The following is an 18,291-nucleotide window of genomic DNA, read 5'->3' as shown; positions in this document are numbered from 1 at the left end:
TCCACACCCCCTCTCACACCGCAACCCTCTGTCCCAGCCCAGAGCCCGCACCCAGCACCCCAAACCCCTGTCCTAGCCTAGAGCCCACACCCAGCACCCAAACCCTCTCTGATCCTGCACCCACCACCCAAACCCCCTCCCGCACCCCAACCCCCTGTCCCAGCCGAGAGCCCGCACCCAGCACCCAAGCGCCCTCCCACAGCCCACACCCCCTCTCACACCCAAACTCCCTTCCAGAGCCTGCACCCCAACCCCCCCTGCACCCAACTCCCTCCCAGAGCCCGCATCCAGCACCCAAACCCCTTCCTGCACCCCATCCTGCAGCCCAACCCCCTGTCCCAGCCCAGAGCCTGCATGCAAACTTCCTCCCAGAATCTGCCTCCCAAACTCCCTCCCAGAGCCTTAGGCAGATGTGTGTGTGTGTGTGTGTGTGTGTGTGTGTGGCGGGGGGGACTTGGAACCTATCTGGGCACCACCACAAATTATACAAACCTGCTGCCCCTGTCATCCTATGGTCTTCCCTCTTAACTTGAGTGGCCAGGCTACTTGGATTCAGAGAGAGCATTTCATGCTGGGCTCTGCACTTTCCACAATCCTCATTTCTGTATTAAATGTGACGGTGACGGTGGGGTGTATGTTAGCCACCCCAGAAGTATATAAATTCACACTCCATGTACACTGTGCATATACACAGTGTATATTCCCATAAACTTACTGTGAATGAGCCTTTTGGAAGAAATTAAAAACACGCTGTTGCTCATGATAAACAAGGTTACAAGTTTTTAAATACAGCAATATTAAGAGCTAAGATTAATGATGCAAATACATCTTAAGGCTATATTTGATGATAATCTTAGAATTATAAAATGAATCCAACTCTGAGAGAGACAATAATAATACTTAACGATGAAGACGAACTCTTAAATAGACCACTTAGGGAACTCTTCAAAAAGGCATTTGTCATTTGAACTCCAGTGTTGACACTCCCATGGAAACCAACCAGTACAAAGCTCTCTGGATGAGTGACTCCACAATCCATGATGAGGCAGTGCTGTGTGAAGCCATCTTTGTGTGCTGATGCTAAAGGAGTTTTACTTAGGAGCCAATGCAAGGAGTATCAAAACAAAACATAGTAAGTCAGTGTAAGCCAGAAACACAAACAGTGCAAAAGAATGAGTAATTGTTTTAAATGTCTGGGGTGTGCTTTCTGAAGCCCTCTAATTCAGCAGACTAATTTCCTATGATGAACTGTGCCCTGTGAATTAGAATAAATGCAGTGATGTGAGGTAGTGTAAGCTGCCAGGGCATGGGCGGCCTACCTAGCAGGTGGAGCAGGACATGGCCTGGTGATTTTGGTGGCAGTTCAAGTAATGACAAGTGTAGATCTAGAGATCAGGCACCAGACCAAGGTAAAGCACTAGTCAGGGTCAAGGGGCCAAGCGGAAGGTCAGAACCAGAGTCAGAAGCCAAAGCCTAAGCCAACAAGTAAGCTGGAGTCGTAGTCAGGGATGTAGCTAAGATGGGGAGCCAGCAGTCAGAAATCAGAATGAAGCAGGAGATAGGGCTTGGAGCAAGGATTGTAAACAGGCTGGAGCAGGAAGCAGAAGTTAGAGCAGGGTAAGTGCATCTGTGGGCATGATACACACTGAACAGCTGCTGTAAGGCCAAAGTTGCAGACTGAGCAGGGCAGACAGCAATCAGGGAGATCAATTGTTTGGAGGGAGCTCATTGGGCACCGCTGAGCTTGCTAGGTTACCTAGTGACCAGGCTGGGAGCTAGCTGTGCCACTGACAGGTAGGGCCTGCAATATTTTGGTATATACCACTAGGCAGCACTGTTCCAAGTTTGTTTTCTTATTGTGTGAACAAATGTTCAGTCTTAGGAAGCATGCTGTGTTGACTTTGGTTGTGGTAATGCAAGGTTCTGTGTAGTCAGTGGCCTTTGGAGAGGGAGCTGTGTAAGCTGCTGGAGAGTTGCTCTGTGCCTAGGGTGACCAGATGTCCCGATTTTATAGGGACAGTCCCGATATTTGGGGCTTTGTCTTATATAGGCACCTATTACCCCCCATTCCCTGTCCTGATTTTTCACACTTGCTGTCTGGGCACCCCATTTGTGCCCTGGTCTATTTTTGGTCAATTCCTGAGCAGAGTTTCTCTCTGGAAACTAGGGAATTAGTGTTGGGCTGAGATCCCCGAAAGTAGAGAGTGTTGCATGCTGTTTCACACCCTATCCCCCATTCCAGAGCTTGTCTATATGTGTAAATAAAGCAAGTTACACTTAGAATATACCCAGACTCTATATCATTGATTTCCCCTTCACTGGAAAGCTGACCTACAAGGCCCAAACAGCTGCTTAGCAGGAGAACAATGCTGGTGTCCGACTGGGACAGAAGAAGGGACTACAATAATAACCACTTTACAGCTGGGGAAAAACCCAGAGAGATTAGGAGATTTTCCCAGGGCGATAGAGAATATTCTATGTCAGAGTCAATTTAGAACACAGGCATTCCTGGTTCCCAGTCCTGTGCCTACAGCACACCTTTACCAACACCATGTATATGGGCATGTGGAACACTTGTCCTTTAGCTGGGATGTTCTATGTCTCACTCTGATCTACGTGGCTTGTGACTGGTAATGCAAAAACAGACTTAGAATTTCTGGTATTGTCATTTTAAATTGGGATTTTAGGCAGTGTTTGATGACGGCAGGAAAACCAAGTATTTGCCTGGCTTTCTGTTCATAGAGCATGGTGGTTTGGTTTCCAGGGATTTTGCTCTTTTGAGGGGTGGAGGTGTTGGGATTTGGATTTTGTCAGTTAATAAGTATACCACCAGCCATGGGCTTGATCTCACATCCCTGATTCATGGAGGTAGTTCTGCTCACATCAGTTAGATTAATCACATGGGTGAGAACTAGTCAGGTGATGATTTGAAGGCTCACACCCCTTTTTGTTGGATTCCAGACTGGTGGAGAACAAAGGCTTGCCCTGAATATTTGGGTGACTTTAAGAGCAGCAGGGAGAAGAGACTGACGTGGGTTTTCTTTCACAAGGCTCTGGGCCAAACCCTTACGGCAATAAATAAATACAAATTAAAAAAATAATTTTAAAAAGGTGTGTGAACTTTGCTGTGCCAGGAATAGGGAATTCCAGGAGGAACCTCTAGGCTCCTTTTCACACTGTCCCTGTGGTTAGCACTAGCATGAGGAACTCTCAACAGCTCTGCAGTGCAAGTTGTTCAGCCCTCGCTACACAGTAAAAAGCAAAGCAGTGGGGTCACAGGATCGCTGGCCACAGTTAATGCCCCTGTGCCAGAACTGGTGCTCCCACTTTAGCCAATTGAGAGGGAGGGAAAGATGGGAGGGGGCTATAAAAGATCCATGAGGGACCTGATGAGTCAGGAGACTGGAGGAGGAGGTCTTTGGGGGAAAGCTGTAGATAGCTCTCTCTGGAAAGAGGAAGACATTACCAGGAAGCCAGTGGATGGGACTTCCTGAGTCAGAGCTAGTGCCAGGAGGCTGGAAAGGGCTGAGGGCTAGGAAATCAGCGGAGGGGCGAACTTGCTTACCTTTCCTGAGCCAAATATCCTCAGCCATAGAAGGCAGGCAAGAGCTGAAGGTTTATAGCAATGGAGATGCCTGCTGGCTCTTGGTGATAGAGAGCTGAAGCCAAAGGGCTGGAGAGGGCTAAAAGTTGGGAAATGATGGAGGTTGTGAGGCTTCTGATATCTCCAGGCAAGAGCTAAAACGAAACCTGAGATTGAAACAGGTTGAAGAACCTTGCTAGTTAGAGGGGCTATGGTGAGGCATGCTGAGAGGTACTGGAGAACTGGGGCATTGTGGGGGATGCGAGAACCATATGGGTTCTTGTTATGGGTCTTGGCTTATGATATATGTAAATAGGGCTTTATTCTGTCATAAATTAACTCTGTAAGGGCTATTTATACTCAGAAAGCCTATTTGAACTACTGCTGAGGAGTGCAAAGGAAAGAGACTGAGGCAGGTGTGTCTGTCATGCCACAGCATGCCACAAAAGGGTGCTCCTGAGTTGGGCGGCCCAGTGACAAATGGATAAAACTATGATGATCCTTCACACATGGGTTGAACTGTATTTATCTTCCTGCCCATCTTATTTACATGTGCTAGGACCCCTTATTGCTCATAAACAAACTAGCCTAGATAGAGCTAGTATAAGGTGGGTGCTTAACTGGTTGGAAAAATCATTCCCAGAGAATAGTTATCAGTGGTTCATAGTCATGCTGGAAGGGTATAACGAGTGGGGTCTTGCAGGAATCAGTTCTGGGTCCGTTTCTGTTCAAAATCATCAATGATTTAGATAATGGCAGAGAGAGTACACTTATAAAGTTTGCAGATGATACCAAGCTGGAACAAGTTGTAGGTGCTTTGGAGAACAGGATTAAAATGAGAAATGATCTGAAGTAAATAGAAAGAAATTCAATGAGGACAAATGCAAAGTACTCCATTTAGGAAGGCACAGTCAGTTGCACACATACAAAATGGGAAATGACTGCTTAGGAAAGAGTAATACGAATAGGGATCTGGGGATTATAATGGATCACAAGCTAAATATGAGTCAGTGTAACACTGTTGCAAAAAGAAGCGAACATAATTCTGGGATATATTAGCAGGAGTGTTGTAAGCAAGACACTATACTCCACACTGATAAGGCCTCAGCTAGACTATTGTGTCCAGTTCTGGGTGCCACGTTTCAGGAAAGATGTGGACAAATTGGAGAAAGTCCAGAGGAGAGCAACAAAAATGATGAAATGTCTAGAAAACATGACCTATGAGGGAAGATTGAAAAAAAAATAGGTTTGTTTAGTCTGGAGAAGAGCAGACCGAGGTGGGACATGATTACAGTTTTCAAGTATGTAAAAGGCTATTACAAGGAGGAGGGTAAAAAATTGTTCTTGTTAAGCTCTGAGGATAGGACAAGAAGCAATGGGCTTAAATTGCAGCAAGGGAGTTTTAAGTTAGATGTTAGAAAAAATTTCCTGTCAGGGTAGTAAAGCACTGGAACAAATTGTCTAGGGAGGTTGTGGAATCTCTGTCATTGTCTAACCTGTTCTTAAAAACCTCCAAACACTTGTCAGGAATTTTCTAGTTGTTATTTAGTCCTGCCTTCAGTCCAGGAGACTGGATTAGATGACCTATTTAGGTTCCTTCCAGTCCTATACTTCTATGATTCTATTATATTGCTACCTGTGGGAAGCCAGACAGCACTAGAACAAAACTTAGAATGACAAGGAATTAATTTTTATGTATTTTCTAATGTAATACACGCTGCCTGCTTTGTTCATATTTGATATCAATATGTCAAGCGCTTTAACCCATGATGGGAGGGAAAATTGTCAAGTCCCCTGTCAAGCAAATGTTTGACCGAAACTATGAGCCTAGAGCAACATACGGAAAGCCAGCAAATTCAACTTCTGGTGGAGAAATAGAGGTGCAAACCCCACCACTAGGGATTCTTAAACAAATAGCTCCTGGGCTTGATGGGATTGGTGGTGAAATAGATAATATTTTATTATCCTGTCACTGATTCCAATCTGGTTAAGGTTTGAGTGAATGAAAGTGATGGGTAGACTCTGTGAAACAAGTGGTGCTGCTCTTATGCTCCTCCCCAACCATTGTCATCCTCAGTGGCATTTTCAGCAGTGAGGCCAAGGTATGAATGGCACCAGAAACAGAAATTATTAGGAATACCAATGGGGAAACTGGACTTCATTGCTGCCCCCATACTGTACCTATGCTATGGATAAATAGAGAATATTAGTTTCCAGCGCTTATTAAATCAAACAAATGAACAACATACCAGCAGTATTCTAGAGAGGGCATTTGTCAAGGTTCCCTCCCCACTCTGAACTTTAGGGTACAGATTTGGGGACCCACATGAAAGACCCCCTAAGCTTATTTTTACCAGTTTAGGTTAAAAATACGCTGCCACTACCAAGCATTTTAACCAAATATTTATGGAGAGCCACTTGGATCTCTGCCTTTCCCCAAATATCTGCCAAGTCCCTAACCCCCCTTTCCTGGGCAGGCTTGAGAATATTTCCCCCCAAGCCCCTACACCCCTTTCCCCAGGAAGGCTTGAGAATATCCCCTCACCAATTAGTCCTGGTGAACACAGATCCAAACCCTTGGATCTTAAAACAATGAAAAATCAATTAGGTTCTTAAAGGAAGAATTTTATTAAAAGAAAAGGTAAAAATCATCACTGTAAAATCAGGATGGAAAATAACTTTACAGGGTAATCAGATTCAAAGAGCCCAGAGGAACCCCCTCTAGCTCCAGGTTCAAAGTTACAGCAACCAGAGGTAAACCCTCTAGCAAAAGGAACATTTACAAGTTGAGAAAACAAAGATTAAAACTAATATTCCTTGCCTGGATGTTACTTACAAGTTTGAAAATATGAAAGACTTGTGCAGAAAGATTTGGAGAACATGGATTGATGTCCAGTACCTCTTAGTCCCAAGAGTGAACACACCCAAAAACAAAGAGCACACAAACAAAAGCCTTCCCCCACCCCAAGATTTGAAAGTATCTTGTCCCCTTATTGGTCCTTTGGGTCAGGTGTCAGCTAGGTTACCTGAGCTTTTTAACCCTTTATAGGTAAAAGGATTTTGGTGCCTCTGGCCAGGAGGGATTTTATAGTATTGTATACAGGAGGGTTGTTACCCTTCCCTTTCTAGTTATGACAACATTGGATGGTACTAGGTGATCTGGTACTGAACGATATCAAAGAGGACAGTATGATTGGGTGTTGGATAATAGTGGATTTGATGGAATAGGATGGGCATGTACGTTCTTCTGTGGGTCGGCCTGGGACTGGATCAGATAGGATGGTAATATGTAGTTGTGACAGTTCTCAGGGCACCCACTGCTGCCAACAAGCGGGAGTCTTCCTTGTGGTAGCTGCGTGTTGGCTCCCTGACACTGTCAGTCTTTGAGCCATTCAAGCACTTTCCTCTGGGCTATGCCAGGCCTAACATCACCTTGCAGGTTAACAATAGATGCACTCAGTCCCTGAGTCCCTTTCAATCATTCCCCTATGATAGCTATCCCCTGACACTAGCTACTCACAGGTTTCAAAGTGGTAGTCATGTTAGTCTGTATCAGCAAAAACAATGAGGAGTACTTGTGGCACCGTAGAGACTAACAAATTTATTTGGGCATAAGCTTTCGTGGGTTAAAACCCTTAGCCCATGAAAGCTTATGCCCAAATAAATTCATTAGTCTCTAAGGTGCCACAAGTACTCCTCATTGTTTTAGCTACTCCCAGAAATTCCAGATCCTCTGCGCCCAAAGGTTTAGGATTTGAAGGATTTAATTGAGAAAGTTTTTCCCACTTGTTGACATCCTAACAGGAAATCAAGAGAGTGATGAGTGAAGAAGTTTAGCCGATGCAATGAGTAATTATGTGTCTGTGTTCCAGGAAAATTGTACGTAGAATAATTCATCAATTGTTTATACAGGGTTTTAAAAAATATTGCTGGCTTCCTTTTTTACAATAGATTTTTATAAATGAAGCCAAGTAGGGATGACAAAAGTCAAGGAATGTATAAATTACAGAATAATTCAATGGTTCCCTCCCACTGAAACAAATACATGAGTCATTATTATTGTATATAGGAATACATGTAAGAGGGGCCCATTTACAAGTTAATAAAACAGACTAGCATTGAGTGGGTAGTGTTCAGATCTGAATTAAGTTTTAGGCTGGGCTCAAGTTTAAGATAAGGAAGCATTGTGGCTTTGTTTTCTGCCCTTTGCTTCTCCTTTAGGCTGAATGAAGGTGGTGTCAGATTTAAAAAAAAAAAGTTCATCTTTTTGCTGTAGGTCTTTGGCAAGATCATCCTGCAGAGAAAAGAAAAGCAGACCTGATCTTTCTAATGTAAAAAAAGAAGTGGAGAAAAACTGGAAGGCGGGTGTACCGGAATAGTCACCTGCTCCTGCCCTGAGGGGTTTAAAGCAGCCCAGGAGAGGGCTGTGGCTGGAGCAAGCAGCTCCCAGGCTGATTGGGGAAGCAGGCACAGCTGGGGGCCATGCCCCAAACAGACCTCAGCTAGCCCTTATAAAAGGGCTGTGAGCTAGAGGCTCAAAGAGAGTCTCCTCTAGCTGTGGAGGGAGACGGGCCTGGCTGCTGGGGAGCGTACCAGGGTACCTGAGGTGGAGCAGAGGTGGGGAAAGGCGAGAGGAGCTCCTGCCTGGCAACTCCCCAGGCTGCCGGCCTTGTGCAAGGCCAAATAGGTACTGGGGTTGCAGGGGACAGCCCAAGGGTAGGCGGAGGCAGCAGGTCCAAACCCCCCTTGCCTGTGATGAGTGGCTTGTAAACTGCAGTCTGCCCCAGTGAACGGGGGCTAGATGGTGACTGGCAGTAGCCTTATACTGAGGTGAGGTGGGGATATTAGGCAGGGGTTCCCCTGGGTGGGGAGACCCAGAAATTTTGGGGGTACTGCCAGAGGGAAGCTCCCAAAAGAAAGGGGCACCAGGGTCCGGGAGGGGCACCGGGGCCAGCGGCAAGGTGAGACACCGGCCTGCAGAGGGTGCTCCGGAGGCTGGTGAGCTCATTTGCTGAATGACCATCCGGAGGCGCCGCAACAGTGAGTCTCACACCGTTACAGTGGGTATAGCAGAAAGACTTTGAGGAAGACTTAGGACTGAAGAATCCCATGCACTGCTACAGATTAGGGACCGAGTGGCTAGGCAGCAGTTCTGCAGAAAAGGACCTACGGATTACAGTGGATGAGAAGCTGGATATGAGTCAACAGTGTGCCCTTGTTGCCAACAAGGCTAATGGTATTTGGGGCTGTATAAGTAGGAGCATTGCTAGCAGAGCGAGGGATGTGATCATTCCCATCTATTTGGCATTGGTGAGGCCTCATCTGGAGTACTGTGTCCAGTTTTGGGCCCCACACTACAAGAAGGATGTGGAAAAATTGGAAAGAGTCCAGTGGAGGGCAACAAAAATGATTAGGGGGCTGGAGCACATGACTTATGAGGAGAGGCTGAGGGAACTGGGATTGTTTAGTCTGCAGAAGAGAAGAATGGGGGGGAATTTGATAGCTGCTTTCAACTACCTGAAAGGGGGGTCCAAAGAGGATGGATCTAGACTGTTCTCAGTGGTACCAGATGACAGAACAAGGAGTAATGGTCTCAAGTTGCAGTGGGGGAGGTTTAGGTTGGATATTAGGAAAAACGTTTTCACTAGGAGGGTAGTGAAGCACTGGAATGGGTTACCTAGGGAAGTGGTGGAATCTCCTTCCTTAGATGCAGGGCCGGCTCTAGGATTTTTGCCGCCCAAAGCAAAAACAATTTTGGCCGCCCCCCCGGTTCTTTAATTACCCCACCCCCAGCCCCGCCTCAACTCCGCCCCTTCCCCAAATCCCCAGCCCTGCCTCCTCCTCCCAGGCTCTCAAGCCTAGGAGAGAGGGAGGGGGAGAAGCGGCGCCTGCGCCGCAGCCACTCGGAGTCTCCCCCCCCTCCCAGGTTTGAGAGCCTGGGAGGGAGGGGGAGACTCCGAGTGGCCGTGGTGCGGGCGCCGCTTCTCCCCCTCCCTCCCAGGCTCTCAAATCTGGGAGGGAGCGGGAGCAGCGGCGCACGAAATGGCCGCTCAGGATCTCCCCCTCCCTCCCAGGTTTGAGAGCCTGGGAGGGAGGGGGAGACCCTGAGCCGCCGCGGCGCGCGAAACAGCTGATTCGCTTGCCGCTGCTCCCCCTCCCTCCCAGGCTTGAGAGCCTGGGAGGGAGGGCGAGTAGCTGCACGCGAATCAGCTGTTTCGCGCGCCATGGCAGCAGTAGCGGAGGTGAGCTAGGGTGGCCGGGGCACATTTTTAGGGGCGGCTGTGACGTTTTGCAGTCTATATGGTTTTATAAAAACTTGATAATAAGTCAATATAATGTAACTGAGATAGTTTTAGAGAAAATACGGTAATAAGTGAATGTAACGTAACTGGGATATGCTTCATGCAAAAGGTCTCTTGTAAGGTATCATTACAAAGCTTATAATCTACTGAGTATGATCATCTGATTTGTATAAATGTACCACTCTTGTATCTAAAACTAGAAATATAAAATGTAACTCTGAGGGCCTATTGTAATTGTGTAAAGTGTGGACCATTAATGATGGTTTGGAATCTTGATGACTCCCATTGTCTGCAGATGGCTGTATTTACCTGTGAGTCTTCCTGTATATGTGTGTGCTGGCAAGTGAGTAATGAAGTCTTGCAGTGACATGTGATCATGTCACCTGAACTGGAATCCATCTTTAACCTGGTGCTTTTCCAGTGAGGGGGGGTGGAAACCCAGAGAGACAAAGAGTTCCCGCCTTATGCAAAAGATATATAAAGGGGGGAAGAGAACAGAGAGAGGGAGGAGCCATCATGAAGAATCCCCTAGCTACCACCTGAGCTGCAACAAGAGCTGTACCAGGGGAAAGGATTGTGCCCAGGCCTGGAAGGTGTCCAGTCTGAGAAAAAACTTACTGAAGCATCTCTGAGGGTGAGATTATCTGTATTCAGTTTGATTAGGCATCGATTTGCGCATTTTATTTTATTTTGCTTGGTGATTTACTTTGTTCTGTCTGTTACTACTTTGAACCACTTAAATCCTACTGTCTGTATTTAATAAAATCACTTTCTATTTAGTAATTCACTCAGAGTATGTATTAATACCTGGGGGAGCAAACAGCTGTGCATATCTCTCTATCAGTGTTATAGAGGGCGAACAATTTATGAGTTTGCCCTGCATAAGCTTTATGCAGGGTAAAACGGATTTATCTGGGTTTAGACCCCACTGGGAGTTGGTCATCTGAGTGCTAAAGACAAGCACACTACTGTGAGCTGTTTTCAGGTAAACTTGCAGCTTTGGGACAAGTGATTCAGACCCTGGATCTGTGTCTGGAGCCAAACAGGAGTGTCTGGCTCAGCAAGACGGTGCTGGAGTCCTGAGCTGGCAGGGAAAACAGAAGCAGGGGTAGTCTTGGCACATCGGGTGGCAGCTCCCAAGGGGGTTTCTGTGATCCAACCCATCACAACCATCACTTGATGAGCTGGGATACCACAGAGAATCCCCTCCTGCCAGAACAGGCACCCCTCCACTCCTGTCTTGCTAAATTAGACACCCCAGTCAGCTTCAGCACAGACAGAGGTTGGGCCACACCCATCGGCATTCTGGCGCCGGCCATGCCGCCCCTAAAAATGTGCTGCCCCAAGCACCAGCTTGTTTTGCTGGTGCCTAGAGCCGGCCCTGCTTAGATGTGTTTAAGGTCAGGGTTGACAAAGCCCTGGCTGGGATGATTTAGTTGGGAATTGGTCCTGCTTTGAGCAGGGGGTTGGACTAAATGACCTCCTGAGGTCCCTTACAAACCTGATATTCTATGAAGACTTTATGCATAAAAAAGAAACAGAAGGCAGAAACAAAATGCTTTGTAGCCATTCTTACACGGGCCTAGATAAAAACATTCTTTTTGTTTTCTTCCTGCTGCAGCAGCAGTTATAGGTTTTAAGCTTGTAGGGGCATGAACTTCATACCTGACAGTAAAATATCTAATATACTGTTGGTTATGTATTGAAATACTTAACAAAAATGCTTTGCACATCAGTGTTAAAGTAGAGCCAGTTCCTTGTTCTTTAGCAGTTTATCAGGTACTTCACATGCAACTCTTTTAAAATTGCAAAAGCCATTGTGCTATACTCTACCTTAATCCCAGAGACTGGGGAGTGTGGGCACCCCACTTTATAGTACTGTACCTACAGTATTATGTGTTGTAGTGCATGACTGCATAAAATGGCATATTCAGACATATGCTAATGTTGACCCATATTCCTAGGGTTGGGTAGAAGTATGGAGCTAGCCTGGAGCAGCAAAAGAGTGTAAACAATACTGAAACATTTAACTATGAAGTAGTTAGACCATTTTTTCCTTTTTGCTGAATCTAACAGTGCCACTGTGGTGTCTGTGAGAGGTACGTCTTCATATCATTCGCCAATTTTTTCATTACCTGACACCCATACCTTGGAGGCTTGTGGGGGCACAACACAGGGTACTAGTTGTTTACCAGAGAAATGAGTCTTTCTGGGTGAGTATGAGTGTTTTGCAAGGAAGCGTGATCTCATGAGGCTCGTTCAGTGGAAATGAACTTGGTTAATGGGTTCATAGACCTCGATGTCCTGTCCATGTTCTCTGGATGGACTTCTGGAGAGTCTCTTGATCAGGCTGCTTCACCATGCAGCTGGGTCATTTACCTTCTCTACACACTTCAGGACCCTATTTCTGGGATGGCTGCAGAGGAGCAACCAGCCCTCTCCTCCAGTACTTTTTGCTCAAGTGATTAGCCCTGACTGCAATATGCCATTGCAATAAAAGTGTCTGAACATCTCCAAAAGCTCTGAAGACTCCTCCCATCCCTGATTTAAATGTAACATGTGGGCTTGGTTTGCTGAACTGTAGTGCTGTGTCAGGCCAGGTGTGTCAGCTATGCGAGGCAAGGTAATCACAGTATCATAATGCATATGCACAGGGCTGAATTAAGGTTGCACAGGCAACCTTAATCCTGCCATTTCTTAACTTTTGAGTGCTCAACTTTGGAACATTAATGTTCTTTTAAAGTAGTTTATGTGTGTAACTCACCGAGTTTTTATAAAAACAAACGGGAAAAAACAGAAATTGCATCATGTGGATGTCAATATGGTGCCACATGGGTCATCAGCAGGATTGGAACCTTTAGATCCATTGCCCAGACCTCTGCCACTTTACCTAATGAAGTAACTGATAGAAATAATATGTTGTCATCCTCAGTGTGGATCAGCACTACAAGGGCATGAGATACACTACCTTACCAGTTGCTCTCACAGATGTTTGCTGACAAAGAAGCAATGTTGTGAATCAGGAAACTTGGATTCCATTCCAACTTCTGGAGAGGAGTGTGTTCTAGTGGTCCTAATCCCCTTCTCTTCCATCCCCTGCCCCCAGCTTCCATTCCCAGGCTCCTCTGGTGCCCCATTCTAGTCTCTTCCGTCCCCCCCCCCCCCCACTAGGCTACTCATCCAATCTGTTCCCCAGTCACCATAAGCCAAAACTAATATCTGGGATACAATCCCCAAAATTTAGGCCATTGCTGGAGATGGGATACTGGATGGAGAGAGCTGGTGCTTTGAGATTGTACTGAGAATACTCTCTCAGGTGCTTGCTTCTTGTTCACATGCTCAGGGACTAACTGATGACCATATATGGGGCTGGGAAGGAATTTCCTCCCAGGTCAGATTGGCAGGGACCATGAGGGATTTTGCTTTTCTCCGCTGCATGGGATGTGGGTTGCTTGACAGGATCATCTGGGTATATCTCATTTAATCAGTTCCCTGTGACCGCAGGGACTGCTGGCACTTGTGTGCCTCATTCCGTCCTATTCTCTGCCTGTGGTCCACAGTAGCATAGTCTTCTGAGAGTTGTAATACTTTGGTCTAATTTCAGTTGCTGGATGTAGTGTGCAGGTATTGGGTGGTGGTGGTGTTGATATGTGCAGGAGGTCAGACTAGATGATCTTGTTATGCTTAAACAAAGCACACGAGATCTTTTATCGGGGAGAAGGCAACATGCTGCATTTATTGAGAATAAAGCAGTTAGCATATGCTTTTCAGACACACACACACACACACACACACACACACACACACACACACACACACACACACACACTCTCTCTCTCTCTCTCTCTCTCTCTCTCTCTCTCTCTCTCACTCCCGCCAGTCTATGTTTATAGTTACCAGTCCAGAATCTGGATCAATCTAGTGGCCAGCCAGATTGGTCGCAGAGGGGAGCTGGGCTCTGTCAGTTGTGATCCGATGCTCCTGGAGTACTGGCAAGAGAAACCCAAAGTCCCATGGTAAAGCACCCTGTTCTTACAGTCTTTTTTCCTCTGTTGAAGTCTATGGATTTTGCTGTGTCACTTTATGACCGGTTACTCCTTAATTGGTGTTATCTTTTGATGTAAACATTCCAAAACACCTCCGAGAGGATCATCCTGTCCCGGATTTGAATTAATCAATTTTCTTTAGGGGTGCCAGCCTCCACCTCATGGTCGTCAATCTGCCCTTCCTCACTTATGGATGCATGTTGATGGTTCTCTGGTGTCAATAAGTCTCAATATGTGTCTTCGCTCCTCCTTTCTTGACCATCTGGTTAACAGTGGCCTTCACACCTTATCTTTTCCTGATGCATGCATTCCTCATTCACACAAACAGTCTTTTACAGAGACCTTTGAGAATACAAACAGCAGTATTGCATATCGAGCAAAAAGACATTGTAAATTAAACCTTGCTAAGTTTTATAACCAAAACAATTCCCATTGAGGCCCAGGCCTTTAATGTTCCTTTAATCAACTTAACATCGACACAATACAGAATCCTGTCTCTTAAGAACTAAACATTAAAACAAAGAACTAAAAAGGGCCCAATTTGTAATGCATATGGGAAACAGAATCCCATAGTTCCAGAGGGTCATTCCTTTCTGCTATTCAAAAAGGGTGGCTGGCAGGATGAAATCAAATCATACATTAATTCTCATAGTACAATTATAAAATCCTGCTCCTACAATCTAATGGTCCCTTTTCACCTTAAACTTGGAAGTGAACTTCATGTCTGGTTCAGCCCATTGTTTTGATAAAAGTCAAAGTCCCAAATATAAACAACCTCAAGCTTTGGGGAAGTTTTGATCTAAAACGTAAACCTTGGCCCATCTCCTGCAATAAAAGACAATGATTCAAGTCTGTCTTCGGTGTGTGACAGGGGTAGGGGTAGAGGCAGTTAGAGATCAAGAGATCCAGTGCCACAGAGTCAACCCATTGTGTGCACAAAGGCACATCCTACTACCGAAACTGTTCATGGAAATCAGTCTTGTGTGTGAGAAGGGCTGAGTGCAAACTTTATACGTGCCTAAGGAAGGCTCTTTGGAATAGGCCCTCTGGCCCCGCGACTGAAGGTGTGGGCGGGAGTGTAGAGGGATTTCCTGTAATGCGTCATTCAAATCAAAGGACCCACCCTAGCTACAGATTATTATTCAGTTTGAGTTTGCGAAGGCTTTTATGTTGTTTCCTATACCATCGCCAGCAGACAGTACTTGGCACAGACATGGTGTTGCATAGTTTTGTATGTTTTTTTTTTTTTTTTTTAAGTTTAACTGCTTTGGGAAGGCACTACGTTTTTGGCTACGTTTTTGTTTAGGATATGGAGAGATTGGAGAGGAAAGAACCTCTTGCAGGTGTGAGAGTGAGTAGTGAATGTTTGTCTTTGTGTTGTGTTTAAACCAGGAACAGGAGGAGTGATTGGGGCATCTTCAGATGTTGAGGAGAGTCTACTTCTGTCTTTCCCACCTTTGGAGAATTGGGCTCTGAGATGAGTCTATTAAAAGGAGACATAGTGCAATAGGGTGAGTAGAGATGGGAGAGGAAATCATTAGATGACCAGTGCGATAAGTAATTTGCCTGGATTGCGGTCACAGAGTAGCAGGGAGATGCTGCCACTGTTACAGATCATAGCTCTGAAAAATGACGCAGCTGCTGCTATTTTGTTTTTTAAAGCTATCTTAAGTAAAATGTGCTTGTCTGTTACCATCCCTAATTGGTGTTGGTAGTAGACCCGTGACTATCTTCTGGTTAGACATTAGGTTTAGTTGCACCACAAGCAGTTTTTACAGAGCAACTTATTCATTTCTCTCTTTTTTTTTAAATTTCTTCTGCTGTCTGGGTTGGCTCAGACTCTCTTTGCCTTAACCTCTTATTGTTGTTCCCTTCAATTCCTGCTTTTCTGGTACATTTTACAAGGGAGTTATTTGTCAGTTTCATAACACCACAGTACTCTTTTTAAAAAGTTCTTCTCCACCTTCTTCTCTGAAAGCATCCAGATTAGTGAGCCAAAAACAAAAAAAGAGCTGTTATGACAGGCAGTTATTTTAGCATTATTTATTTTGAAAAAATGCATATTGTACTCTGGGCCAGATCCTGGGCTATGCATTGTGCATTTGAGGGATAGAGGGGAAATGGTGGATTTAAACAACCTTTATATCGCCTCGATCCTTGAGCCATCAGCACTGGCCTTGGGGCTGCTCTACTTTATGTTGGCTGCCAAACACTGATAAATTAATTGCTGGAAACCAGTCTGTTTCATCCGTGTGTTAGTATAGTTAAGGTAGGTATTGAACTTACAAGTATTTCATAAAGTCTAAACACATTGTTATCAATTGCCGCATGCATTAATCTTATAATATCTTTATCACATGCTATATGGTAATATTTAAGTTTTTGCTTTATAACTTGCATGGTATCAAGTATCAGGGGGTAGCCGTGTTAGTCTGTATCTACAAAAACAACAAGGAGTCTGGTGGCACCTTAAAGACTAACAGATTTATTTGGGCATAAGCTTTTGTGGGTAAAAACCACACTTCTTCAGATGCATAGAGTGAAAGTTACAGATGCAGGCATTATATACTGACACATGGAGAGCAGGGAGTTACTTCGCAAGTGGAGAACCAGTGTTGACAGGGCCAATTCAATCAGGGTGGATGTAGTCCACTCCCAATAATAGATGAGGAGGTGTCAATTCCAGGAGAGGAAAAGCTGCTTCTGTAATGAACCAGCCACTCCCAGTCCCTATTCAAGCCCAGATTAATGGTGTTAAATTTGCAAATGAATTTTAGTTCTGCTATAGCTGTGAAGAAATTTTTTTCATCTTTTATTGTTTAGATTCACAGGCTCACTGCTACCTCACACAAGTAGACCAGTGCATAGCAGCTACCGTGCAGCCAAGAAGCTGGACTTCCCCATATTTGAACCATGTGTTAAGTGATAAAGAGATCAAAACCTTAAAAGGAGCTCAAGTATATATTTTAGCTGTAACAGGGCAAAGAGTTTTATAGAAGCCAATTTCCTCTCCTTCCCCACTCAGATAACACACTCCAGCACATCTGGGAGGCAGTGCACTTCATACAGTAGCAGGAAACCTTGTTGCCATCATATGCAAGTTTAAATTGAATTAGAACAATATTGTTTCAAGTAGGGTTACCATACGTCCGGATTTTCCCGGACATGTCCGGCTTTTTGGGCTCCAAATCCCCGTCCGGGGGGAAATCCCAAAAAGCCGTACATGTCTGGGAAAATCGGGACATGCGGGCAGCGGTGCTGGGCCAGGGGCGCCGAGCGCCGGGAGTGCTGGGGGTGCCGGGGACCGGGGGCACCGAGCGCCGGCGGGGCTGAGCGCCGGCGGGGCCGGGGGCGCCGGCGGGGCCGGGGGCGCCGGGGGCCGGCGGGGGCCGAGCGCCGGGGGCGCCGGGGGCCGGCGGGGCCGGGCGCCGGGGGCCGGCGGGGCCGAGCGCCGGCGGGGCCGGGGGCGCCGGGGGCCGAGCGCCGGCGGGGGCGCCGGGGCCGAGCGCCGGGGGCGCCGAGCGCTGGGGGCCGAGCGCCGGGGGCACCGAGCGCCGGCGGTGCCGGGGACCGGGGGCGCCGAGCACCGGGGGCCGGCGGGGCTGAGCGCCGGGGGTGCCGGGGACCGGGGGGACCGAGGGCCGGGCGCTGGCGGGGCCGGGAACCAGGGGGGCCGGGGGCCGGCGGGGCCGAGCGCCGGCGGGGCCGGGAACCAGGGGGGCCGGGGGCCGGCGGGGCCGAGCGCCGGCAGAGCCGGGGGGGTGCTCAGCCGGGGGTCCGGGGGGTGCTGAGCGGGCCGGGGGGCCGGCGGGGCTGGGGGGTGCTGAGCAGGCCAGGGGGTGCTCGGCAGGGGGTCCGGGCCGTGCTGAGTGGGCCGGGGGGTGCTCGGCCGGGGGCACCGGGGGCCGGCGGGGCCAAGCGCCGGCGGTGCCGGGGGCGCCGGCGGGGCCGGGGGGGCCGAGCGCCGGCGGGGCCGGGGGGGCCGAGTGCCGGCGGGGCCGGGGGGGCCGAGGGCCGGTGGTGCCGGGGACCGGGGGCGCCGAGCACCGGGGGCCGGCGGGGCTGAGCGCCGGGGGTGCCGGGGACCGGGGGGACCGAGGGCCGGCGGGGCCGAGCGCCGGCAGAGCCGGGGGGTGCTGAGCGGGCCGGGGGGCCGGCGGGGCTGGGGGGTGCTGAGCAGGCCAGGGGGTGCTCGGCAGGGGGTCCGGGCCGTGCTGAGTGGGCCGGGGGGTGCTCGGCCGGGGACCGGGGGCGGGGCCAGAGGGAGCTGAGCAGGCCGGCGGGGCTGGGGGGTGCTGAGCGGGCCAGGGGTGTTCGGCCAGGGGCCCGGGGACTGGCGGGGCCAGGGGGTGCTCAGCCG

At 47.9% G+C, this 18,291-nt stretch overlaps 2 protein-coding genes across 7 annotated transcripts in view; one reads left to right on the top strand and one right to left on the bottom strand.

The window, feature by feature from the left end:
• Nucleotides 1-18,291, top strand: part of GPR68 (G protein-coupled receptor 68) — a 33,646-nt gene that overhangs the window by 5,994 nt on the left and 9,361 nt on the right. The window contains exon 1 of one of the 5 annotated variants that reach the window (XM_005285402.5): nucleotides 15,076-15,282. The exons of 3 other annotated variants lie outside the window; for them this stretch is intronic. The gene's annotated coding sequence lies outside the window, so the exon portion shown is untranslated. Of the gene's footprint in view, nucleotides 1-15,075; nucleotides 15,283-15,305; nucleotides 15,443-18,291 lie in introns of those variants that run through there. One more of the 5 variants, XM_005285404.4, reaches the window with a different exon arrangement.
• Nucleotides 15,159-18,291, bottom strand: part of DGLUCY (D-glutamate cyclase) — a 109,389-nt gene continuing 106,256 nt past the window's right edge. For both annotated transcript variants that reach the window (XR_010601137.1, XR_010601138.1), the window contains one exon: nucleotides 15,159-15,414. The gene's annotated coding sequence lies outside the window, so the exon portion shown is untranslated. The remainder of the gene's footprint in view (nucleotides 15,415-18,291) is intronic.

This window comes from Chrysemys picta, chromosome 4 (genome assembly GCF_011386835.1).
Source record: "Chrysemys picta bellii isolate R12L10 chromosome 4, ASM1138683v2, whole genome shotgun sequence".
In the NCBI taxonomy this organism is placed as follows: Eukaryota; Metazoa; Chordata; order Testudines; family Emydidae; genus Chrysemys; species Chrysemys picta.
This window is presented reverse-complemented; position numbering and strand designations above follow the sequence as displayed.